At 43.1% G+C, this 27321-nt stretch overlaps 1 long non-coding RNA gene across 1 annotated transcript in view; it reads right to left on the minus strand.

Annotated features, from left to right (window-relative positions):
• Nucleotides 1–13717: 13717 nt before the first annotated feature.
• LOC146783488 (uncharacterized) overlaps nucleotides 13718–27321 on the minus strand; it is a 65041-nt gene continuing 51437 nt past the window's right edge. Inside the window, exon 3 of the long non-coding RNA XR_014970543.1 lies at nucleotides 13718–15787. This is a non-coding gene — a long non-coding RNA (uncharacterized LOC146783488). The remainder of the gene's footprint in view (nucleotides 15788–27321) is intronic.

Raw genomic sequence — 27321 nt, forward strand, 5'->3', positions numbered from 1 at the left:
TTTGATGAAGGACCTTGCAATGAAGAACCGTGTTATGAAGAACCTCGCAATGAAGAGCCTTGTGACGAAGAACCTCGCAATGAAGAGCCCTTGTGATGAAGAACCTCGTAATGAAGAGCCCTTGTGATGAAGGACCTCGCAATGAAGAGCCTTGTGATGAAGAACATCACAATGAAGAGCCTTGTGATGAAGAACCTCGCAATGAAAAGCCCTTGTGATGAAGGACCTCGCAATGAAGAGCCCTTGTGATGAAGGACCTCGCAATGAAGAGCCCTTGTGAAGAACCTCGCAATGAAGAGCCCTTGTGATGAAGAACCTCCCAATGAAGAGCCTTGTCATGAAGAACCTCGCAATGAAGAGCCCTTGTGATGAAGAACCTTGCAATGAAGAGCCCTTGTGATGAAAAACCTCGCAATGAAGATCCTTGTGATGAAGAACCTCGCAATGAAGAGCCCTTGTGCTGAAGGACCTCGCAATGAAGAGCCTTGTGATGAAGGACCTTGCAGTGAAGAGCCGTGTGATGAAGGACCTCGCAATGAAGAGCCTTGTGATGAAGAACCTCGCAATGAAGAGCCCTTGTGCTGAAGGACCTCGCAATGAAGAGCCCTTGTGATGAAGGACCTCGCAATGGACCTCACAATGAAGAGCCCTTGTGATGAAGGACCTCGCAAATGAAGAGCTCCTGTGATGAAGGACCTCGCAATGAAGAGTCTTGTGATGAAGAACCTCGCAATGAAGATCCTTGTGATGAAGAACCTCGCAATGAAGAACCCTTTTGATGAAGGACCTCGCAATGAAGAAACTTGTATTGAAGAACCTCGCAATGAAGAGCCTTGTGATGAAGAACCTCGCAATGAAGAGCCCTTGTGATGAAGGACTTCGCATTGAAGAGCCCTTGTGAAGAACCTCGCAATGAAGAGCCCTTGTGATGAAGAACCTCGCAATGAAGAGCCCTTGTGATGAAGGACCTGGCAATGAAGAGCCCTTGTGAAGAACCTCGCAATGAAGAGCCCTTGTGATGAAGGCCCTCGCAATGAAGAGCCCTTGTGATGAAGGACCTCGCAATGAAGAGCCCTTGTGAAGAACCTCGCAATGAAGAGCCCTTATGATGAAGAACCTCGCAATGAAGAGCCCTTGTGATGAAGAACCTCGCAATGAAGAGCCTTGTGATGAAGAACCCCGCGATGAAGAGCCCTTGTGATGAAGAACCTCGCAATGAAGAGCCCTTGTGATGAAAAACCTTGCAATGAAGATCCTTGTGATGAATAACCTCGCAATGAAGAACCCATGTGATGAAGAACCTCGCAATGAAGAGCCTTGTGATGAAGGACCTCTTAATGAAGAGCCTTGTGATGAAGAACCTCACAATGAAGAGCCCATGTAATGAAGGACCTCGCAATGAAGAGCCCATGTGATGAAGGACCTCGCAATGAAGAGCCCTTGTGATGAAGGACCTCGCAATGAAGAGCCTTGTGATGAAGAACCTCACAATGAAGAGCCCTTGTGATGAAGGACCTCGCAATGAAGAGCCCTTGTGATGAAGGACCTCGCAAATGAAGAGCTCCTATGATGTAGGACCTCGCAATGAAGAGCCTTGTGATGAAGAACCTCGCAATGAAGAGCCTTGTGATGAAGAACCTCGCAATGAAGAGCCCATGTGATGAAGAACCTCGCAATGAAGATCCTTGTGATGAAGAACCCTTTTGATGAAGGACCTCGCAATGAAGAACCTTGTTATGAAGAACCTCGCAATGAAGAGCCTTGTGATGAAGAACCTCGCAATGAAGAGCCCTGGAGAACCTCGCAATGAAGAGCCCTTGTGATGAAGGACCTCGCAATGAAGAGCCTTGTGATGAAGAACATCACAATGAAGAGCCTTGTGATGAAGAACCTCGCAATGAAGAGCTCTTGTGATGAAGGACCTCGCAATGAAGAGCCCTTGTGATGAAGGACCTCGCAATGAAGAGCCCTTGTGAAGAACCTCGCAATGAAGAGCCCTTGTGATGAAGAACCTCGCAATGAAGAGCCCTTGTGATGAAGAACCTCGCAATGAAGAGCCCTTGTGATGAAAAACCTCGCAATGAAGAGCCCTTGTGATGAAGGACCTCTCAATGAAGAGCCTTGTGATGAAGGACCTCGCAATGAAGAGCCTTGTGATGAAGAACCTCGCAATGAAGTGCCCTTGTGATGAAGAAACTCGCAATGAAGAGTCTTGTGAAGAAGGACCTCGCAATGAAGAGCCCTTGTGCTGAAGGACCTCGCAATGAAGAGCCTTGTGATGAAGGACCTTGCAATGAAGAGCCGTGTGATGAAGGACCTCGCAATGAAGAGCTTTGTGATGAAGAACCTCGCAATGAAGAGCCCTTGTGATGAAGGACCTCGCAATGAAGAGCCCTTGTGATGAAGGACCTCGCAATGGACCTTACAATGAAGAGCCCTTGCGATGAAGAACCTCGGAATGAAGAGCCCTTGTAATGGAGAATCTCACAATCAAGAGCCCTTGTGATGAACAACCTCGCAATGAACCTCGCAATGAAGAGCCCTTGTGATGAAGGACCTCGGAAATGAAGAGCTCCTGTGATGAAGGACCTCGCAATGAAGAGCCTTGTGATGAAGAACCTTGCAATGAAGTGCCTTGTGATGAAGAACCTTGCAATGAAAAGCCCATGTGATGAAGAACCTCGCAATGAAGATCCTTGTGATGAAGAACCTCGCAATGAAGAGCCCTTGTGATGAAGGACCTCGCAAATGAAGAGCTCCTGTGATGAAGGACCTCGCAATGAAGAGCCTTGTGATGAAGAACCTCGCAATGAAGTGCCTTGTGATGCAGAACCTCGCAATGAAAAGCCCATGTGATGAAGAACCTCGCAATGAAGAGCCCTTGTGAAGAACCTCGCAATGAAGAGCCCTTGTGATGAAGGACCTCGCAATGAAGAGCCCTTGTGATGAAGGACCTCGCAATGAAGAGCCCTTGTGAAGAACCTCGCAATGGAGAGCCCTTGTGATGAAGAACCTCGTAATGAAGAGCCGTTGTGATGAAGGACCTCGCAATGAAGAGTCCTTGTGATGAAGAACCTTGCAATGAAGAGCCCTTGTGATGAAGGACCTAGCAATGAAGATCCTTGTGATGAAGAACCTCGCAATGAAGAACCCTTGTGATGAAGAACCTCGCAATGAAGAGCCTTGTGATGAAGGACCTCTTAATGAAGAGCCTTGTGATGAAGGACCTCTTAATGAAGAGCCTTGTGATGAAGAACCTCACAATGAAGAGCCTTGTGATGAAGAACCTCGCAATGAAGAGCCCATGTGATGAAGGACCTCGCAATGAAGAGCCCTTGTGATGAAGGACCTCGCAATGGACCTCACAATGAAGAGCCCTTGTGATGAAGGACCTCGCAAATGAAGAGCTCCTGTGATGAAGGACCTCGCAATGAAGAGCCTTGTGATGAAGAACCTCGCAATGAAGATCCTTGTGATGAAGAACCTCGCAATGAAGAACCCTTTTGATGAAGGACCTCGCAATGAAGAAACTTGTATTGAAGAACCTCGCAATGAAGAGCCTTGTGATGAAGAACCTCGCAATGAAGAGCCTTGTGATGAAGAACCTCGCAATGAAGAGCCCTTGTGATGAAGGACTTCGCATTGAAGAGCCCTTGTGAAGAACCTCGCAATGAAGAGCCCTTGTGATGAAGAACCTCGCAATGAAGAGCCCTTGTGATGAAGGACCTGGCAATGAAGAGCCCTTGTGAAGAACCTCGCAATGAAGAGCCCTTGTGATGAAGGCCCTCGCAATGAAGAGCCCTTGTGATGAAGGACCTCGCAATGAAGAGCCCTTGTGAAGAACCTCGCAATGAAGAGCCCTTATGATGAAGAACCTCGCAATGAAGAGCCCTTGTGATGAAGAACCTCGCAATGAAGAGCCTTGTGATGAAGAACCCCGCGATGAAGAGCCCTTGTGATGAAGAACCTCGCAATGAAGAGCCCTTGTGATGAAAAACCTCGCAATGAAGATCCTTGTGATGAATAACCTCGCAATGAAGAACCCATGTGATGAAGAACCTCGCAATGAAGAGCCTTGTGATGAAGGACCTTTTAATGAAGAGCCTTGTGATGAAGAACCTCACAATGAAGAGCCCATGTAATGAAGGACCTCGCAATGAAGAGCCCATGTGATGAAGGACCTCGCAATGAAGAGCCCTTGTGATGAAGGACCTCGCAATGAAGAGCCTTGTGATGAAGAACCTCACAATGAAGAGCCCTTGTGATGAGGGACCTCGCAATGAAGAGCCCTTGTGATGAAGGACCTCGCAAATGAAGAGCTCCTATGATGTAGGACCTCGCAATGAAGAGCCTTGTGATGAAGAACCTCGCAATGAAGAGCCTTGTGATGAAGAACCTCGCAATGAAGAGCCCATGTGATGAAGAACCTCGCAATGAAGATCCTTGTGATGAAGAACCCTTTTGATGAAGGACCTCGCAATGAAGAACCTTGTTATGAAGAACCTCGCAATGAAGAGCCTTGTGATGAAGAACCTCGCAATGAAGAGCCCTGAAGAACCTCGCAATGAAGAGCCCTTGTGATGAAGGACCTCGCAATGAAGAGCCTTGTGATGAAGAACATCACAATGAAGAGCCTTGTGATGAAGAACCTCGCAATGAAGAGCTCTTGTGATGAAGGACCTCGCAATGAAGAGCCCTTGTGATGAAGGACCTCGCAATGAAGAGCCCTTGTGATGAAGGACCTCGCAATGAAGAGCCCTTGTGATGAAGAACCTCGCAATGAAGAGCCCTTGTGATGAAGAACCTCGCAATGAAGAGCCCTTGTGATGAAAAACCTCGCAATGAAGAGCCCTTGTGATGAAGGACCTCTCAATGAAGAGCCTTGTGATGAAGGACCTCGCAATGAAGAGCCTTGTGATGAAGAACCTCGCAATGAAGTGCCCTTGTGATGAAGAACCTCGCAATGAAGAGTCTTGTGATGAAGGACCTCGCAATGAAGAGCCCTTGTGCTGAAGGACCTCGCAATGAAGAGCCTTGTGATGAAGGACCTTGCAATGAAGAGCCGTGTGATGAAGGACCTCGCAATGAAGAGCCTTGTGATGAAGAACCTCGCAATGAAGAGCCCTTGTGATGAAGGACCTCGCAATGAAGAGCCCTTGTGATGAAGGACCTCGCAATGGACCTTACAATGAAGAGCCCTTGCGATGAAGAACCTCGGAATAAGGAGCCCTTGTAATGGAGAACCTCACAATCAAGAGCCCTTGTGATGAACAACCTCGCAATGAACCTCGCAATGAAGAGCCCTTGTGATGAAGGACCTCGGAAATGAAGAGCTCCTGTGATGAAGGACCTCGCTATGAAGAGCCTTGTGATGAAGAACCTCGCAATGAAGTGCCTTGTGATGAAGAACCTTGCAATGAAAAGCCCATGTGATGAAGAACCTCGCAATGAAGATCCTTGTGATGAAGAACCTCGCAATGAAGAGCCCTTGTGATGAAGGACCTCGCAAATGAAGAGCTCCTGTGATGAAGGACCTCGCAATGAAGAGCCTTGTGATGAAGAACCTCGCAATGAAGTGCCTTGTGATGCAGAACCTCGCAATGAAAAGCCCATGTGATGAAGAACCTCGCAATGAAGAGCCCTTGTGAAGAACCTCGCAATGAAGAGCCCTTGTGATGAAGGACCTCGCAATGAAGAGCCCTTGTGATGAAGGACCTCGCAATGAAGAGCCCTTGTGAAGAACCTCGCAATGGACAGCCCTTGTAATGAAGAACCTCGTAATGAAGAGCCGTTGTGATGAAGGACCTCGCAATGAAGAGTCCTTGTGATGAAGAACCTTGCAATGAAGAGCCCTTGTGATAAAGGACCTAGCAATGAAGATCCTTGTGATGAAGAACCTCGCAATGAAGAACCCTTGTGATGAAGAACCTCGCAATGAAGAGCCTTGTGATGAAGGACCTCTTAATGAAGAGCCTTGTGATGAAGAACCTCACAATGAAGAGCCTTGTGATGAAGAACCTCGCAATGAAGAGCCCTTGTGATGAAGAACCTCGCAATGAACCTCGCAATGAAGAGCCCTTGTGATGAAGAACCTCGCAATGAAGAGCCCTTGTGATGAAGAACCTCACAATCAAGAGCCCTTGTGATGAAGAACCTCGCAATGAACCTCGCAATGAAGAGCCCTTGTGATGAAGAACCTCGCAATGAAGAGCCCTTGTGATGAAGAACCTTGGAATGAAGACCCCTTGTGATGAAGGACCTCGCAATGAAGAGCCTTGTGATGAAGAACCTCGCAATGAAGAGCCCTTGTGATGAAGAACCTCGCAATGAAGAGCCTTGTGATGAAGGACCTCGCAATGAAGAGCCTTGTGATGAAGAACATCGCAATGAAGAGCCTTGTGATGAAGAACCTCGCAATGAAGAGCCCTTGTGATGAAGGACTTCGCATTGAAGAGGCCTTGTGAAGAACCTCGCAATGAAGAGCCCTTGTGATGAAGGACCTCGCAATGAAGAGCCCTTGTGAAGAACCTCGCAATGAAGAGCCCTTGTGATGAAGGACCTCGCAATGAAGAGCCCTTGTGATGAAGGACCTCACAATGAAGAGCCCTTGTGAAGAACCTCTCAATGGAGAGCCCTTGTGATGAAGAACCTCGTAATGAAGAGCCGTTGTGATGAAGGACCTCGCAATGAAGATCCTTGTGATGAAGAACCTCGCAATGAAGAGCCCTTGTGAAAAACCTCGCAATGAAGAGCCCTTGTGATGAAGGACCTCGCAATGAAGAGCCCTTGTGATGAAGGACCTCACAATGAAGAGCCCTTGTGAAGAACCTCGCAATGAAGAGCCCTTATGATGAAGAACCTCGCAATGAAGAGCCCTTGTGATGAAGAACCTCGCAATGAAGAGCCTTGTGATGAAGAACCCCGCGATGAAGAGCCCTTGTGATGAAGAACCTCGCAATGAAGAGCCCTTGTGATGAAAAACCTCGCAATGAAGATCCTTGTGATGAATAACCTCGCAATGAAGAACCCATGTGATGAAGAACCTCGCAATGAAGAGCCTTGTGATGAAGGACCTCTTAATGAAGAGCCTTGTGATGAAGAACCTCACAATGAAGAGCCCATGTAATGAAGGACCTCGCAATGAAGAGCCCATGTGATGAAGGACCTCGCAATGAAGAGCCCTTGTGATGAAGGACCTCGCAATGAAGAGCCTTGTGATGAAGAACCTCACAATGAAGAGCCCTTGTGATGAGGGACCTCGCAATGAAGAGCCCTTGTGATGAAGGACCTCGCAAATGAAGAGCTCCTATGATGTAGGACCTCGCAATGAAGAGCCTTGTGATGAAGAACCTCGCAATGAAGAGCCTTGTGATGAAGAACCTCGCAATGAAGAGCCCATGTGATGAAGAACCTCGCAATGAAGATCCTTGTGATGAAGAACCCTTTTGATGAAGGACCTCGCAATGAAGAACCTTGTTATGAAGAACCTCGCAATGAAGAGCCTTGTGATGAAGAACCTCGCAATGAAGAGCCCTGAAGAACCTCGCAATGAAGAGCCCTTGTGATGAAGGACCTCGCAATGAAGAGCCTTGTGATGAAGAACATCACAATGAAGAGCCTTGTGATGAAGAACCTCGCAATGAAGAGCTCTTGTGATGAAGGACCTCGCAATGAAGAGCCCTTGTGATGAAGGACCTCGCAATGAAGAGCCCTTGTGATGAAGGACCTCGCAATGAAGAGCCCTTGTGATGAAGAACCTCGCAATGAAGAGCCCTTGTGATGAAGAACCTCGCAATGAAGAGCCCTTGTGATGAAAAACCTCGCAATGAAGAGCCCTTGTGATGAAGGACCTCTCAATGAAGAGCCTTGTGATGAAGGACCTCGCAATGAAGAGCCTTGTGATGAAGAACCTCGCAATGAAGTGCCCTTGTGATGAAGAACCTCGCAATGAAGAGTCTTGTGATGAAGGACCTCGCAATGAAGAGCCCTTGTGCTGAAGGACCTCGCAATGAAGAGCCTTGTGATGAAGGACCTTGCAATGAAGAGCCGTGTGATGAAGGACCTCGCAATGAAGAGCCTTGTGATGAAGAACCTCGCAATGAAGAGCCCTTGTGATGAAGGACCTCGCAATGAAGAGCCCTTGTGATGAAGGACCTCGCAATGGACCTTACAATGAAGAGCCCTTGCGATGAAGAACCTCGGAATGAAGAGCCCTTGTAATGGAGAACCTCACAATCAAGAGCCCTTGTGATGAACAACCTCGCAATGAACCTCGCAATGAAGAGCCCTTGTGATGAAGGACCTCGGAAATGAAGAGCTCCTGTGATGAAGGACCTCGCTATGAAGAGCCTTGTGATGAAGAACCTCGCAATGAAGTGCCTTGTGATGAAGAACCTTGCAATGAAAAGCCCATGTGATGAAGAACCTCGCAATGAAGATCCTTGTGATGAAGAACCTCGCAATGAAGAGCCCTTGTAATGAAGGACCTCGCAAATGAAGAGCTCCTGTGATGAAGGACCTCGCAATGAAGAGCCTTGTGATGAAGAACCTCGCAATGAAGTGCCTTGTGATGCAGAACCTCGCAATGAAAAGCCCATGTGATGAAGAACCTCGCAATGAAGAGCCCTTGTGAAGAACCTCGCAATGAAGAGCCCTTGTGATGAAGGACCTCGCAATGAAGAGCCCTTGTGATGAAGGACCTCGCAATGAAGAGCCCTTGTGAAGAACCTCGCAATGGAGAGCCCTTGTAATGAAGAACCTCGTAATGAAGAGCCGTTGTGATGAAGGACCTCGCAATGAAGAGTCCTTGTGATGAAGAACCTTGCAATGAAGAGCCCTTGTGATGAAGGACCTAGCAATGAAGATCCTTGTGATGAAGAACCTCGCAATGAAGAACCCTTGTGATGAAGAACCTCGCAATGAAGAGCCTTGTGATGAAGGACCTCTTAATGAAGAGCCTTGTGATGAAGAACCTCACAATGAAGAGCCTTGTGATGAAGAACCTCGCAATGAAGAGCCCTTGTGATGAAGAACCTCGCAATGAACCTCGCAATGAAGAGCCCTTGTGATGAAGAACCTCGCAATGAAGAGCCCTTGTGATGAAGAACCTCACAATCAAGAGCCCTTGTGATGAAGAACCTCGCAATGAACCTCGCAATGAAGAGCCCTTGTGATGAAGAACCTCGCAATGAAGAGCCCTTGTGATGAAGAACCTCGCAATGAAGAGCCTTGTGATGAAGAACCTTGGAATGAAGAGCCCTTGTGATGAAGGACCTCGCAATGAAGAGCCTTGTGATGAAGAACCTCGCAATGAAGAGCCCTTGTGATGAAGAACCTCGCAATGAAGAGCCTTGTGATGAAGGACCTCGCAATGAAGAGCCTTGTGATGAAGAACATCGCAATGAAGAGCCTTGTGATGAAGAACCTCGCAATGAAGAGCCCTTGTGATGAAGGACTTCGCATTGAAGAGGCCTTGTGAAGAACCTCGCAATGAAGAGCCCTTGTGATGAAGGACCTCGCAATGAAGAGCCCTTGTGAAGAACCTCGCAATGAAGAGCCCTTGTGATGAAGGACCTCGCAATGAAGAGCCCTTGTGATGAAGGACCTCACAATGAAGAGCCCTTGTGAAGAACCTCTCAATGGAGAGCCCTTGTGATGAAGAACCTCGTAATGAAGAGCCGTTGTGATGAAGGACCTCGCAATGAAGATCCTTGTGATGAAGAACCTTGGAATGAAGAGCCCTTGTGATGAAGGACCTCGTAATGAAGAGCCCTTGTGATGAAGAACCTCGCAATGAAGAGCCTTGTGATGAAGAACCTCGCAATGAAGAGCCCTTGTGATGAAGAACCTCGCAATGAAGAGCCTTGTGATGAAGGACCTCGCAATGAAGAGCCTTGTGATGAAGAACATCGCAATGAAGAGCCTTGTGATGAAGAACCTCGCAATGAAGAGCCCTTGTGATGAAGGACTTTGCATTGAAGAGCCCTTGTGAAGAACCTCGCAATGAAGAGCCCTTGTGATGAAGGACCTCGCAATGAAGAGCCCTTGTGAAGAACCTCGCAATGAAGAGCCCTTGTGATGAAGGACCTCGCAATGAAGAGCCCTTGTGATGAAGGACCTCGCAATGAAGAGCCCTTGTGAAGAACCTCGCAATGGAGAGCCCTTGTGATGAAGAACCTCGTAATGAAGAACCGTTGTGATGAAGGACCTCGCAATGAAGAGTCCTTGTAATTAAGAACGTCGCAATGAAGAGCCCTTGTGATGAAGGACCTCGCAATGAAGATCCTTGTGATGAAGAACCTCGCAATGAAGAGCCCTTGTGATGAAGGACCTCGCAATGAAGATCCTTGTGATGAAGAACCTCGCAATGAAGAACCCTTGTGATGAAGAACCTCGTAATGAAGAGCCTTGTGATGAAGGACCTCTTAATGAAGAGCCTTGTGATGAAGAACCTCACAATGAAGAGCCTTGTGATGAAGAACCTCGCAATGAAGAGCCCATGTGATGAAGGACCTCGCAATGTAGAGCCCATGTGATGAAGGACCTCGCAATGAAGAGCCCTTGTGATGAAGAACCTCGCAATGAACCTCGCAATGGAGAGCACTTGTGATGAAGAACCTCGCAATGAAGAGCCCTTGTGATGAAGAACCTCACAATCAAGAGCCCTTGTGATGAAGAACCTCGCAATGAACCTCGCAATGAAGAGCCCTTGTGATGAAGAACCTCGCAATGAAGAGCCCTTGTGATGAAGAACTTCGCAATGAAGAGCCTTGTGATGAAGAACCTTGGAATGAAGAGCCCTTGTGATGAAGGACCTCGCAATGAAGAGCCCTTATGATGAAGAACCTCGCAATGAAGAGCCCTTGTGATGAAGAACTTCGCAATGAAGAGCCTTGTGAAGAAGAACCTTGGAATGAAGAGCCCTTGTGATGAAGGACCTCGCAATGAAGAGCCTTGTGATGAAGAACCTCGCAATGAAGAGTCCTTGTGATGAAGAACCTCACAATGAAGAGCCCTTGTGATGAAGAACCCATGTTATTTTCAGTCCTGGGTAAGCAAGGTTTCCTTCTGCGTTACAGCTCTGGTGACATGAGGTTGGCTCAACTTCCACTCCTTACTTGACTTTAAGTTAGTACTGGCACTGGCTGGCCAATTTATTTTCCCTATTTCACTTTGGGCCAGCTCACATCTACATTCACATACAAAGCACTGCGCCCTGCAGCCGAAGCATATAAAGCACCTTAATTTACAGCTTTATTTGTGCAACTTCTATCCCTTTGGTCCCTTGTCTTGTGCCCTTCATTCCTTGATCTCCACACCCCCAGAGGGCAACTTCACCATCAAATGATCATGGCTCAAAATGGATCTCTTCTGCAAAGCACAGAACCCCTAAGGCTGCCACATCCGTATTATGCCCTAGCGCGTCAGTCTGCTGAGCCCGAGTGGCCTAATGGTCAAAGCACCGGCTTCCTAAGCCAGAGATTGTGGGTTCGAGTCCCTCCTGGGGTGAGCGTGACTTTCCTTGCTTTGAAAGGGCATTTGATTTAGGCAGGGGGTAACCATTGTGTAAGAGCAAAGACAGAGCTGGCGGCAATGTAGGGTCGTTGGTGCAGTAGCAGTCAGCGAATTGGGCAGAACTGATGGAATTGCACTCCTTACCTAGTTAGAACATCTATGACTATTCACTATCTAGATTAGATGTTACCTTGTTCACGCTGTCCCATTCTGTGTCAGGTGATGCTCTCCTTCTACTCACTTACCATAGGCAAAGAAGAGGAGCTCTCTTGCTTGCTCCGCCTCTGCCTGGGCTCATCATGCCTTCCTGGCACCGCACCCTGCATTCATGTATTGTGCATCCACCTGAACAGCACTTAAAGTATATTTAAGTCCTGGACGTGTTTTAGGATCTCCATGAACAGAAGCTGGCAGTTGCGTGAGAGGAGTGATTCTCCAGGCTAGTGCAACCCTTACACACTACTGGTCTCCTAACTAACCTATATACCCTGGCCTGAGGTAACTCTCCTGTCTGGGTAACCCCAACGCTTCCGCTTGAGGTAAGCATCCAGAGTAACTTTCACAATTCTGCCCTTTGTAAATTTCATGCTCATGTCCAGTGTTAACCACACATACCATTCCAGAGTAACTCCCAAAGTACTATATGAGATATCCCATACTCTGTCCTGAGTAAGACCTATACTCCAGTTTGGGGTAATTCCCTTATTCTGCTCTAAATAACATCTATACTTCGTTCTGGGGTAACTTCCATACTCCTTTCCTTGGAAAGCCCACAACGCCTGTCCAAAGCAACCCCATGACTCGTGTCCGCTGTAGCTAATAATCCAGTCCAGGGCGACCTCCATATTTTTATTTAATTATCACTATACTTCGGTCTGGGGTAAATCCCACACAACTTTCCTGTGAAACCCCACTGCATTCCCATGACTTGTGTCCTCTGTAACTCAATTACTGCTGTCTTGTGTAACTTCCATACTCTGCCCTAAGTTACACCTATACTCAAGTCAGGGGTACTTCTCATACACCTTTGCTGCAAAACCCCATAACCAATGTTTTACACATCTCCATGACTCCTGTCCTGAATATCTCTCATACTCATGTCCAGGGAAACTCTCATTCTTATTTCCTGAGTAATTCCTTCACTCCTGTCCAAGGTAGCTTACATATTTGAAGAAAGGTGCAGAAGAGGGAAGAAAAACCAGGATGCCCTCCACTCACAAATGTCGATATACAAAGACCTGGTTACAGATTACAAATAGAATGTATTAGCCTGTAAGGGAAAGCCGCACCATTTGTCATCTTGGTGGGACAGGGTTTGCTGTCTAGTCATGTACCCCCCGTATATGTCATCTTTAGTAAATTAAAACCACTCAACACAGGCTAGAAACCCACAGAACTTTGACAAGTAAGCGGGTGCAAAAAAGTGTGGTGAAACAAGAATCCGCCTTACGTAAGCTACAACAGCAGAGCTACTGGTAGGTACTCACCAGTTAGCTCACTGAGTCACCATCGGTACTTTCTTGATACAAAAGGAAACGTAACCAAACTCACAAATGTGTGTCACTTAAAGAAAAAGGTGTATCAAAGGAAGAAAAATCAAACCAAAGATTAAAACCTAAAGATCCCTGTTATATACAGGAGGCTCATATTTCTCTCCTATAAAGATTTACAACAAATCACAAAATCCACGCTTTCTGGGTAAAGATATAGCTTTCTTTCAAATTTGGTGCAATTCTGTTTAGCCGTTTTCTCTGTATCCTTGTCTAATTTTCCTATGGAAAATGCATGAGGAAAAAAGTGTTTAGGGCCCTCCACCTTTTCTCGGCCCCCGCTTGATGGATCACCCCAAAACATTTGAAGAAAGGAGCTAAGGTAGATGAACTTTTTTGGGAATGGTTGGTGAACATATGTCAAATGGCACGAAAGTCATCAGCAAAACAAAAACCCTCTATGGTAACTCAGACTGGGATATAAATACAATGTGGCGACTGCCACTGTTTAATTTATATATATATATATATATATATATATATATATATATATATATATATATATATATATATATATATATATATCCAAATGCGATGTGACGAAAAGGGAGCCCTTCCTAGCGAGTGGGGGCTTGTAGGCGACGTCCCCGCCAATATATAACACACGACTTTCACGCAGCATGCAGCGAGAAAACAAGAACTCCAGTCGGACACCAGGTAAGCAAATTTATTCCTCCAACAGGCAAAGCATTACCGGTTTCGAACCTCACGCGGGTCTTAATCATATGCAAAGTACGAGGGGCAGTCCCATTGAGGTTTAAATACACTAGAGTCTTAGACAGTGAAGAGGGACTGCGGGTGCCGATTTTTCGATGCAACCTTATTTGACAAATATCAATGACCAGATAGTCTCATATTATTTGTGGTACTCTTCAAATACTATGGCTAATGCTCCCAATTGTATAATGTTCAAGTTTGAAGACCCTGGTTTGAAATCCTGTAAACATTCGGACTACAACGCCCATCATGCACCCCAGGGCTGGCGTTGGAATTTCATTGCTGCTTACTAAGGCACAAGACTGTAAGGTTGTATAAAAGAGGGACATTGTGGAGCATTGAAAGACATCAATGGTGCATGATGGGCGTTATAGTCCGAATGAATGGAAGTGGAGGCCTAAAATGGTATCTCTCAAGGGCTGCAGTAAACATTATAAGAAATTACAAAAAGATTACAGAAAATTGTGAAAGTTCTCACTGGTATTCAACCCATTAGGAATTTTGGTATTTAGTGCAAGAATGAAATGGGACTCCAACTGTCTAAGATGTTTTTCTCGGTTACCACCTCGACGTGATACAGGGACAGTACCAATTACATAATATTTGAGCTCATTAGGATTGTTTTCATGCACTAACTTAAAATGACGGGCCACAGGATAGTTATGGTCTGAACTGATCATTGCCCTCAGATGTAAAATCCTGTTAAAAACCTGGAGCTTAGTGCTGCCCACGTATTTGAGCCTACAAGAACATTCTAAGATGTAGACTGCAAATTCAGTGCGACATGTATACTGTCCCTTGATCTTGACAGATTTCTTATTGAATGCAGTTGTGTATTCAGATGTGTTTACACCAAATTTGCAGGCACAACAGGAGCTACACTTAAAGAACCCTGTTTTACTTGATAGCCATGTTTGGGTGGGAATGAATTCCGGACTGCTCTTAACTAGGGAGTCCCTCATTGATGTAGCACATCTGAAAGTGATGGAAGGCTGTCTAGGGAGAATCTGATTTAGGGTGATATCAGTCAGGACAATTGGCCAATGAGAATTGATGATGTGTCGTATCTGTCTCTCTTGCCTACTGAAAGTAGTGATCAACCTTATTTCCTGTGTGTTGTGAAAGGTGGGACTGATCTGAGAGGTGACAACAGGTGTGGTCACATCACTGAGATTCGATGACAGATAGCGTACTCTAGTGAATGAGTTAGCTCTGGAAAGGGCATTTGCGACTGTAGTTCGTTTATACCCACGGGAAATGAAGCGTTTGACAGCTTCTTGTTGGCATTGCTCAAGATCAATATCAGAGCTGCAAATGTGCCGTATTCTTAGAAATTCACTGTAGGGAATACTATGTATCAAGTGCCTCGGATGTGCACTGCTGGCATGGAGGACCGAATTACCAGCCGTGATTTTTCAGTAGAGTTTAGTGTGGATCTCTCCTTTGTCTATATAAATCTGCACATCTAAAAACCCTACACTGTGATCACTAATTGAAGCTGTAAACTTCAAGTTTAACTCATTCATATTAATAGATGAAACAAAAGATTCTGCCTCCTCTCTTGTGCCCTTTCATATTGCAAAAACATATTCGATGTAACGCCACCAATGTATAACATGGGAATCCCATTTTGTTTTGTGTGATACCCTGAGGACATGCTCCTCCCACCAGCCCACGTGAAAAAACGCATAGCTGGGGGAAAAGCATGCCACCATAGCCACACATATCAATTGATGGTATAAATCCCTATTAAAAAGGAAAAAAATGTTATTTAAACATAATTCAATCATAGAGATAATCATACGATTATGTTCATAAAAATTAATTGATCTCTGATTGAGCAAGAAGTTGGCAGCTGCAATCCCATCGATATGGTTGATACTTGTGTAGAGAGAATTTATGTCCATCACCAAAAGAAGATAGTCTTGTTCCCATTTCAGTTCTTTTAACTTTCTGATAAAGTCACTGGTATCCTTGATGAAAGACGGTAAACCAACAACGATCTCCTGTAAGAAAAAGTAAACATATTTTGACATTAATTCCAGCAGACTCTTCTTAGCTGAGATGATGGGCCTCCCAGGAATTGGTATAGTTTTTTTAATGAACTTTTGGAAGAAAGTATAGGAATATATATATATATATATATATATATATATATATATATATATATATATATCCAAAACCAACGGGCTGACCAAATAAACAGTAACACTCGGCTGCTTTTTTGCGTGAAAGCGTGATCAAGGTACCGGGAGATCCGAAACGCATACAGTTGTTGCTGTAATAAATCACGCTTTCACGTAAAAAAAGCAGCGGAGTGTTGCTGTTTATTTGGACAGCACGTTGGTTTGGATATTAGGGGGTTCATTACCCCGCCGTTGGCTTACCGTGATCAAGAGGCTCGGGACAGAGCGACCTGGTTGTTGGTGGATATATATATATTTATATATATATATATACACACATACATACATATTTATATCTATATATATATATTTTTTTTTTTAAAGATGTTTATACAATCTGTGTGGCAAGGTGCTATGTCTTTTTTTCTGTGCCACCTCCTGGCTCATTCACCAGGTGAGGTGGTGGGGCCCAAGAGGACACCAGGATAAAAAGAGCAAGGGCAAAAGCCAATTATGGCTCCCTTCTGGAGACGCCAGTGACTCTGTCCTGAGTAAGGTCCATAATCCTGTCCAAGGTAATCCATGTACTCATGTCCTTAGAATCTTTCCTAAGCCGGTCAAGAAGCCCCAATACTCTTTCATTAGCAACTCATATATTCCTGTATCGAGAGCCTCAGTACTTGTCCCGTAATAAATCTCATACTCCTGCCCAGGGTAATCCTAGTACTCTTATACTTAGTAACTCTCACACTCCTGTCCAAAGAGCACCAGTACTCAAGTCCTTAGTTACTCTCATACTTCCTGGTTAGAGAGCCCCAGTACTCTTGCTCTCAGTAACTGTTACTCCATCCAGGGGAACCCTAATACTTGTGTCCTTAGTAAAATTAAATCTCATACCCCTCTCCAGGATATGCCGAAGCGTCTATTTGCTTAAGAAATAAAAGAAGAAAACCATGCACCTACCTTGGAGTCCGTGTCCCGATTTTTTGCCTTTTGAATTGGAGGTGATAACAGTGGGAACTCTGGTGTTTGTTCATCAATTTTACGGGATCAGGCTTTACCCGTTTTCACGGACCCCCTCCCTCTCAAGGGTCAACCGCCTTCAGCCTACTCGCGCACAGTACTCCGGAAGGAATCCACAGCGGTGACCCCTTGCACCGGAAGTCGAATTGGCGTTTGCGGCGAGGAGCGAAGCCGGCCGCGGAAACCAAGAGCAGCCCGTCGGAGGACAGACGATTCCTGGACTCGCGTTCACCGGTAAGCTTGTACGCTGCTGCCGAAATTCTTAACGGTATATGCAGGTTGGGAGGTCAGTGCGGAAGCAATCAATATTTGGCCGCTAGCAGGATACAGTCACAATATCACGAGAACAATACACGGGGCTCCGTGTACCACTCTTGCATTGAATCCTGACATGCCTCATATTGCATCGATTCCATACAACGCTCCTAAAGTGTTTTTAATACAATTTGTACACAATATCGGATAAGCAATAACCAGACGAAGACATGGCTGATGAAACGATCAAAGAACGTGAAGCAGCAGCTGCAGATCTATTTGAAAATGTACCCACTATCTCTAACAATGGACGCGCTCAATCTTCATCAATCAATCAACCAGAGAGTGAAGTCAAGTCACTCTTAAAGAGATTAGAAAAGCTAATGAAGTCGGAAATGACTAAATGGTGGGAGCAGAAATCCTTGGAAAAATATGCAGAAATCAATAGGGTACCACGAGGATTGCGGATTTTACTAGCCCCCAGTTTCGACAACCCTAACCCTGAAATGTTAAAGGAATGGGCCAGCAGCAATTTGGAGGCCTCCATGAGAATGGTCCATATCCTCATTAAATATGCCAGAATAGATCGGGAGCTAGTAATCAAAGAAATAAGTGGAATCAATGAAAGTTTGGCCAAATTGGAATTCAAGGATTTGATTGAAAAAAACAGAACTGAAATAAAAACACGCCTAAAAAAACAAGAAGATATAATAAAAACCAGAAAAGCATTTAAGTATGCACGAGACAAACAGGACTATGAGTCTGGGCGGATCTTCACTTTCTCAAAAAAATATGAAAGTCTAAAAATTAGAGCACCTCTCCCAGGAACATCAAGCAATACACAAAATGCCTCACATCAAGATCAAGTGAGTGAGTCCCCTTCGGAAACTAATTCTACTACAAGTGATATCGAAGGAAGGGAGGACATGGGTGCTCTCACTCCAGGAGAGGAACTGGATTTTGTCCAGCGGGCGCGGCGTCAAACGCTAAGACCACGGAAGCCCGCGTCAAATCCACAACAAGAGCAAACAAGAGACGGAAAGCCAGAAGGAAAGCCCGACTACGCAAAAAACAATCAACAGCGCAAAAAGAAATGGAACAACCGGAAATAAAGTCCAACCCCAACACGGTAGTAAATTTATCTTCTATCCAATTAAATCAGGCAGAAACTCAATTATTGCCATTGGGGCTCTCCTTTTGTCCTGAGAGTAATTTCAATTATGTCCAAACACGTGTTGATATGTACAAATTTATCCGCAAAATGAAATTAAAAAAATATTTTGAAATAAAAAACTCTAAAAAAAGCGTAGCACCCATGACAACTATTGACGATGAGCCAGAATCCAATCTAACTACCTCGGATATCACTACTCTTCTAACTATGGGCAATCTAAACAATCAAGACAATACCATTGGGTCCACACAAGAACAGGCAGCAGAATTGGGCATCAATGTTTGCGGCAGGGTCAAGTCTCCCTTTAAACCCAAATCCACCTTTGTCCCCATTATGCCACGAGACGCAATAGATATCTATCAGGACATCATTATAGACGAAATCAAAAAGCTACGTCTTACCACCAAAAAGCGCAAAATGGGAACCAATTTCAAATTCAAACAATATCAGAATTTGATAACGAAGCTACAGAATCACAATAAGATCATCATCAAACAATCTGATAAGGGTGGTAACATAGTGTTGTGGCCCAGGGAAGAATATTTGTTGGAGGCAGAGAAGCATTTAAATTACCCTCACTGCTATGCAAAATTTAATGCACAACAGTTAATAGTGCTAAAAACAACAGTTTCAAAGCAGCTTTTCAAATGGAAAAGAGACAATCTAATTACTAACGATGAATTCAACTATTTACGAACAGAGTTCCCAATAACGCCAGTGTTGTATTTCATACCCAAAATACACAAAGAAATCTTGCCAGTGCCAGGAAGACCAATTATTAATGCAAGAGGAGGAATTCTGGAAAGAATCTCTGAATATGTTGACTTTCATCTCCAAGAATTGGTAACCACTCTACCTTCATATATCAAAGACACCACTCACTTTTTGGAAAAGCTTAAAGACATTGTGTGGTCATCCGAACATTTATTGGTGTCTCTAGATGTGTCTGCGCTGTATACCAGCATCAACCATTCGGATGGTATCAATGCAGTTAATTTCTTTTTGGGTGGCAGGCCGATTGAATTTTATCAGCACGGAAAGATGCTTGTTGAAATGATTAAGTTATGTTTGTATAACAATTATTTTTTATTCAACAGAGATATTTACCATCAGATTAGAGGAGTAGCGATGGGGGCCTGTTTTTCCCCCAGCAACGCGTGTTAACACGTGGGCTGGTGGGAGGAACAGGTCCTCAAAATAGAACACAAGACAATATGGGATGAGCGCATCACAGGATGGATGCGCTTTATCGATGACATATTTTTTGTATGGAAAGGATCCGAAGCACTGGTCAAAGAATTTATCAATGCACTTAATAATAATAATCTCAATCTCCATTTCACGGCAGTGGTCAGTAATCGGTCCATTGATTTTTTAGATGTACAAGTCTGTGTTGACGAAGGGAGTATTGAAACTACACTCCATAGAAAGAACACTGCTGGAAACTCAACGCTTCATGCGTCTAGTTTCCATCCCTCTCATTTAATAAAAAGTATCCCTTATGGGGAATTTTTGAGATTTCGTAGAATTTGCAGTACAGATTTCTATTTTGAAAAATGTATCAAAGAGAGTAAGATCAGATTCTTGGCAAGGGGGTATAGTGATCAAATGATCAATGCGGCTTTGGCTAAAGTCTGCACTCAATCCAAGAATGATCTACTGTCCAGTACCATTACCACTGAACATAGGAACAGGGGAAGTGCAACCTACGAGAACACTGATAGCAATCCAATGAGATTTATAACAACATATAGCAGTCAGCACAGAAAGATCAGGACTATCATCAATAAGCACTGGCCCATAATACAAACTGACATGATACTCATTCAGTTATTTCCTGATCCTCCAACCCTGACATTCAGAAAATGCAAATCTATGCATGATGCCTTAGTCAAATCTAGTCCAGAGTTGACAGCTCCAACTAACAAAACCAGTACCATGTGGCTTAAACCACAAAATGGGTTTGTGAAATGCAGTACCTGCAGGGCCTGCAGGTTTGGAATCAACACCACTCAATACACTACTATATTTGGTGCTGACAAAAACCAAATCAAGGCCAGATATAATTGCCGCACGGAGTTTGCGGTCTATGTATTAAGTTGCACCTGTAATCTTAAATACATAGGGAGCACTAAGCTCCAGGTGCATGTACGCATCTTACAACACCTGAGAGCGATAGTCAATTCTGACATGACATATCCTGTGGCTAGACATTTCAAGGCAGTCCACATGAATAAATTGGAGGACCTCAAGTATTTTGTTATCTCTGCTGTTCCACCCATGAGAAGGGGTGGCAAGAGGGAGAACGCACTTAGACAATTAGAGGCTAAATTCATACTTGAATTAAACACTCGCACACCGAATGGTCTAAACAATGGGGAAGAATTATACAATTTTTTATGAGGCCATGCTTGTTGATATTTATTTGATGTCATCTTAATCTATTTTAAAGGAACATCATTTTACATGTTACTGTGGGAATTGAATCTCTTTTATATTGCATTTTATTGAATTTTTGAAAAAAGTCTTTTTATACATTTTTGTATTTTGTTAGAAATTTTAAGAATGTATTTTTATAGATCTTTTTAAAGGTTATTTATAATATTGTCGGAATGTTTACATACTCTATCAAGTTTACTCAGATTGGAGTAAGATTACTGACAGTGCAATGGGATTCAAGTACACTACATGTTGATTTTTCCTTTCTTCTTCTCATAACGGTCATTGATCATATAATCTCCTCGTATTAGGTTGTACCTATCTAACACCTATTTACTATGAGATTCACACATCTAGTAATTGAGATTTTGGTTATTTTCTGACTCCTTGGCTTCTAATTCTCATTTACGCAACAATATTAAGAAGAAACACAACTGTTGATTATGATGTAGAATTTAGAGTTCACGGGTATATGTCCCTCTAACAATTTATATGTCCCTTACAAACTGGGAATATATTTTATAATGGGTTAATGAATCTTGCAACTTCTGTTTCCAAATTCACTTAACATGATTTTTAATCACAATAAATAAAATTGTGATTATTTTGACATTATTATTTTTTTAGCACTTTAGAACACCTTCACAAAAATCCAAACAGTTTTTTGAAATCTTTTTGCAGGGGATTGACTCTTCAAAAATTACGGCTGTAGACACCAGGAAAAAAGATATACTCTTATTTTTTCCAAATGTTATACCAATGATGCCATATAATGCCGTGCATAAAAAATGATATTCAGGTTACACTGAGGTATTTGCACCTATAAATGTTCAACTATTTATTGATCATTGATTTGCACATTTGCATTTTTGCACTTTATAACCTATCAATTATTTTAAATTATTTATTTAATTTATATAATAATTGTGGCATTCACCTGATATTATGTGTACAGTCATTTGATTCAACAATATCTGTTTGATCACTACGTTTTTAGAAAGATCCCCCGACAAAGAGTATTTCTTCTGTTTTCACTGCATCACATGACGCAATGAGTGGCACCTGTGTAAGTGCTATATATAGTGAAGTTTAAGAGCATTTCATTATGTGATCAAGCCCACTTGTTGGGCGAAACGCGTCATGCCGAAGCGTCTATTTGCTTAAGAAATAAAAGAAGAAAACCACGCACCTACCTTGGAGTCCGTGTCCCGATTTTTTGCCTTTTGAATTGGAGGTGATAACAGTGGGAACTCTGGTGTTTGTTCATATATATATTTATATATATATATATATACACACATACATACATATTTATATCTATATATATATTATTTTTTTTTAAAGATGTTTATACAATCTGTGTGGCAAGGTGCTATGTCTTTTTTTCTGTGCCACCTCCTGGCTCATTCACCAGGTGAGGTGGTGGGGCCCAAGATGACACCAGGATAAAAAGAGCAAGGGCAAAGGCCAATTATGGCTCCCTTCTGGAGACGCCAGTGACTCTGTCCTGAGTAAGGTCCATAATCCTGTCCAAGGTAATCCATGTACTCATGTCCTTAGAATCTTTCCTAAGCCGGTCAAGAAGCCCCAATACTCTTTCATTAGCAACTCATATATTCCTGTATCGAGAGCCTCAGTACTTGTCCCGTAATAAATCTCATACTCCTGCCCAGGGTAATCCTAGTACTCTTATACTTAGTAACTCTCACACTCCTGTCCAAAGAGCACCAGTACTCAAGTCCTTAGTTACTCTCATACTTCCTGGTTAGAGAGCCCCAGTACTCTTGCTCTCAGTAACTGTTACTCCATCCAGGGGAACCCTAATACTTGTGTCCTTAGTAAAATTAAATCTCATACCCCTCTCCAGGATATGCCGAAGCGTCTATTTGCTTAAGAAATAAAAGAAGAAAACCATGCACCTACCTTGGAGTCCGTGTCCCGATTTTTTGCCTTTTGAATTGGAGGTGATAACAGTGGGAACTCTGGTGTTTGTTCATCAATTTTACGGGATCAGGCTTTACCCGTTTTCACGGACCCCCTCCCTCTCAAGGGTCAACCGCCTTCAGCCTACTCGCGCACAGTACTCCGGAAGGAATCCACAGCGGTGACCCCTTGCACCGGAAGTCGAATTGGCGTTTGCGGCGAGGAGCGAAGCCGGCCGCGGAAACCAAGAGCAGCCCGTCGGAGGACAGACGATTCCTGGACTCGCGTTCACCGGTAAGCTTGTACGCTGCTGCCGAAATTCTTAACGGTATATGCAGGTTGGGAGGTCAGTGCGGAAGCAATCAATATTTGGCCGCTAGCAGGATACAGTCACAATATCACGAGAACAATACACGGGGCTCCGTGTACCACTCTTGCATTGAATCCTGACATGCCTCATATTGCATCGATTCCATACAACGCTCCTAAAGTGTTTTTAATACAATTTGTACACAATATCGGATAAGCAATAACCAGACGAAGACATGGCTGATGAAACGATCAAAGAACGTGAAGCAGCAGCTGCAGATCTATTTGAAAATGTACCCACTATCTCTAACAATGGACGCGCTCAATCTTCATCAATCAATCAACCAGAGAGTGAAGTCAAGTCACTCTTAAAGAGATTAGAAAAGCTAATGAAGTCGGAAATGACTAAATGGTGGGAGCAGAAATCCTTGGAAAAATATGCAGAAGTCAATAGGGTACCACGAGGATTGCGGATTTTACTAGCCCCCAGTTTCGACAACCCTAACCCTGAAATGTTAAAGGAATGGGCCAGCAGCAATTTGGAGGCCTCCATGAGAATGGTCCATATCCTCAATAAATATGCCAGAATAGATCGGGAGCTAGTAATCAAAGAAATAAGTGGAATCAATGAAAGTTTGGCCAAATTGGAATTCAAGGATTTGATTGAAAAAAACAGAACTGAAATAAAAACACGCCTAAAAAAACAAGAAGATATAATAAAAACCAGAAAAGCATTTAAGTATGCACGAGACAAACAGGACTATGAGTCTGGGCGGATCTTCACTTTCTCAAAAAAATATGAAAGTCTAAAAATTAGAGCACCTCTCCCAGGAACATCAAGCAATACACAAAATGCCTCACATCAAGATCAAGTGAGTGAGTCCCCTTCGGAAACTAATTCTACTACAAGTGATATCGAAGGAAGGGAGGACATGGGTGCTCTCACTCCAGGAGAGGAACTGGATTTTGTCCAGCGGGCGCGGCGTCAAACGCTAAGACCACGGAAGCCCGCGTCAAATCCACAACAAGAGCAAACAAGAGACGGAAAGCCAGAAGGAAAGCCCGACTACGCAAAAAACAATCAACAGCGCAAAAAGAAATGGAACAACCGGAAATAAAGTCCAACCCCAACACGGTAGTAAATTTATCTTCTATCCAATTAAATCAGGCAGAAACTCAATTATTGACATTTGGGCTCTCCTTTTGTCCTGAGAGTAATTTCAATTATGTCCAAACACGTGTTGATATGTACAAATTTATCCGCAAAATGAAATTAAAAAAATATTTTGAAATAAAAAACTCTAAAAAAAGCGTAGCACCCATGACAACTATTGACGATGAGCCAGAATCCAATCTAACTACCTCGGATATCACTACTCTTCTAACTATGGGCAATCTAAACAATCAAGACAATACCATTGGGTCCACACAAGAACAGGCAGCAGAATTGGGCATCAATGTTTGCGGCAGGGTCAAGTCTCCCTTTAAACCCAAATCCACCTTTGTCCCCATTATGCCACGAGACGCAATAGATATCTATCAGGACATCATTATAGACGAAATCAAAAAGCTACGTCTTACCACCAAAAAGCGCAAAATGGGAACCAATTTCAAATTCAAACAATATCAGAATTTGATAACGAAGCTACAGAATCACAATAAGATCATCATCAAACAATCTGATAAGGGTGGTAACATAGTGTTGTGGCCCAGGGAAGAATATTTGTTGGAGGCAGAGAAGCATTTAAATTACCCTCACTGCTATGCAAAATTTAATGCACAACAGTTAATAGTGCTAAAAACAACAGTTTCAAAGCAGCTTTTCAAATGGAAAAGAGACAATCTAATTACTAACGATGAATTCAACTATTTACGAACAGAGTTCCCAATAATGCCAGTGTTGTATTTCATACCCAAAATACACAAAGAAATCTTGCCAGTGCCAGGAAGACCAATTATTAATGCAAGAGGAGGAATTCTGGAAAGAATCTCTGAATATGTTGACTTTCATCTCCAAGAATTGGTAACCACTCTACCTTCATATATCAAAGACACCACTCACTTTTTGGAAAAGCTTAAAGACATTGTGTGGTCATCCGAACATTTATTGGTGTCTCTAGATGTGTCTGCGCTGTATACCAGCATCAACCATTCGGATGGTATCAATGCAGTTAATTTCTTTTTGGGTGGCAGGCCGATTGAATTTTATCAGCACGGAAAGATGCTTGTTGAAATGATTAAGTTATGTTTGTATAACAATTATTTTTTATTCAACAGAGATATTTACCATCAGATTAGAGGAGTAGCGATGGGGGCCTGTTTTTCCCCCAGCAACGCGTGTTAACACGTGGGCTGGTGGGAGGAACAGGTCCTCAAAATAGAACACAAGACAATATGGGATGAGCGCATCACAGGATGGATGCGCTTTATCGATGACATATTTTTTGTATGGAAAGGATCCGAAGCACTGGTCAAAGAATTTATCAATGCACTTAATAATAATAATCTCAATCTCCATTTCACGGCAGTGGTCAGTAATCGGTCCATTGATTTTTTAGATGTACAAGTCTGTGTTGACGAAGGGAGTATTGAAACTACACTCCATAGAAAGAACACTGCTGGAAACTCAACGCTTCATGCGTCTAGTTTCCATCCCTCTCATTTAATAAAAAGTATCCCTTATGGGGAATTTTTGAGATTTCGTAGAATTTGCAGTACAGATTTCTATTTTGAAAAATGTATCAAAGAGAGTAAGATCAGATTCTTGGCAAGGGGGTATAGTGATCAAATGATCAATGCGGCTTTGGCTAAAGTCTGCACTCAATCCAAGAATGATCTACTGTCCAGTACCATTACCACTGAACATAGGAACAGGGGAAGTGCAACCTACGAGAACACTGATAGCAATCCAATGAGATTTATAACAACATATAGCAGTCAGCACAGAAAGATCAGGACTATCATCAATAAGCACTGGCCCATAATACAAACTGACATGATACTCATTCAGTTATTTCCTGATCCTCCAACCCTGACATTCAGAAAATGCAAATCTATGCATGATGCCTTAGTCAAATCTAGTCCAGAGTTGACAGCTCCAACTAACAAAACCAGTACCATGTGGCTTAAACCACAAAATGGGTTTGTGAAATGCAGTACCTGCAGGGCCTGCAGGTTTGGAATCAACACCACTCAATACACTACTATATTTGGTGCTGACAAAAACCAAATCAAGGCCAGATATAATTGCCGCACGGAGTTTGCGGTCTATGTATTAAGTTGCACCTGTAATCTTAAATACATAGGGAGCACTAAGCTCCAGGTGCATGTACGCATCTTACAACACCTGAGAGCGATAGTCAATTCTGACATGACATATCCTGTGGCTAGACATTTCAAGGCAGTCCACATGAATAAATTGGAGGACCTCAAGTATTTTGTTATCTCTGCTGTTCCACCCATGAGAAGGGGTGGCAAGAGGGAGAACGCACTTAGACAATTAGAGGCTAAATTCATACTTGAATTAAACACTCGCACACCGAATGGTCTAAACAATGGGGAAGAATTATACAATTTTTTATGAGGCCATGCTTGTTGATATTTATTTGATGTCATCTTAATCTATTTTAAAGGAACATCATTTTACATGTTACTGTGGGAATTGAATCTCTTTTATATTGCATTTTATTGAATTTTTGAAAAAAGTCTTTTTATACATTTTTGTATTTTGTTAGAAATTTTAAGAATGTATTTTTATAGATCTTTTTAAAGGTTATTTATAATATTGTCGGAATGTTTACATACTCTATCAAGTTTACTCAGATTGGAGTAAGATTACTGACAGTGCAATGGGATTCAAGTACACTACATGTTGATTTTTCCTTTCTTCTTCTCATAACGGTCATTGATCATATAATCTCCTCGTATTAGGTTGTACCTATCTAACACCTATTTACTATGAGATTCACACATCTAGTAATTGAGATTTTGGTTATTTTCTGACTCCTTGGCTTCTAATTCTCATTTACGCAACAATATTAAGAAGAAACACAACTGTTGATTATGATGTCGAATTTAGAGTTCACGGGTATATGTCCCTCTAACAATTTATATGTCCCTTACAAACTGGGAATATATTTTATAATGGGTTAATGAATCTTGCAACTTCTGTTTCCAAATTCACTTAACATGATTTTTAATCACAATAAATAAAATTGTGATTATTTTGACATTATTATTTTTTTAGCACTTTAGAACACCTTCACAAAAATCCAAACAGTTTTTTGAAATC

Source organism: Triturus cristatus, chromosome 11 (genome assembly GCF_964204655.1).
Source record: "Triturus cristatus chromosome 11, aTriCri1.1, whole genome shotgun sequence".
In the NCBI taxonomy this organism is placed as follows: Eukaryota; Metazoa; Chordata; class Amphibia; order Caudata; family Salamandridae; genus Triturus; species Triturus cristatus.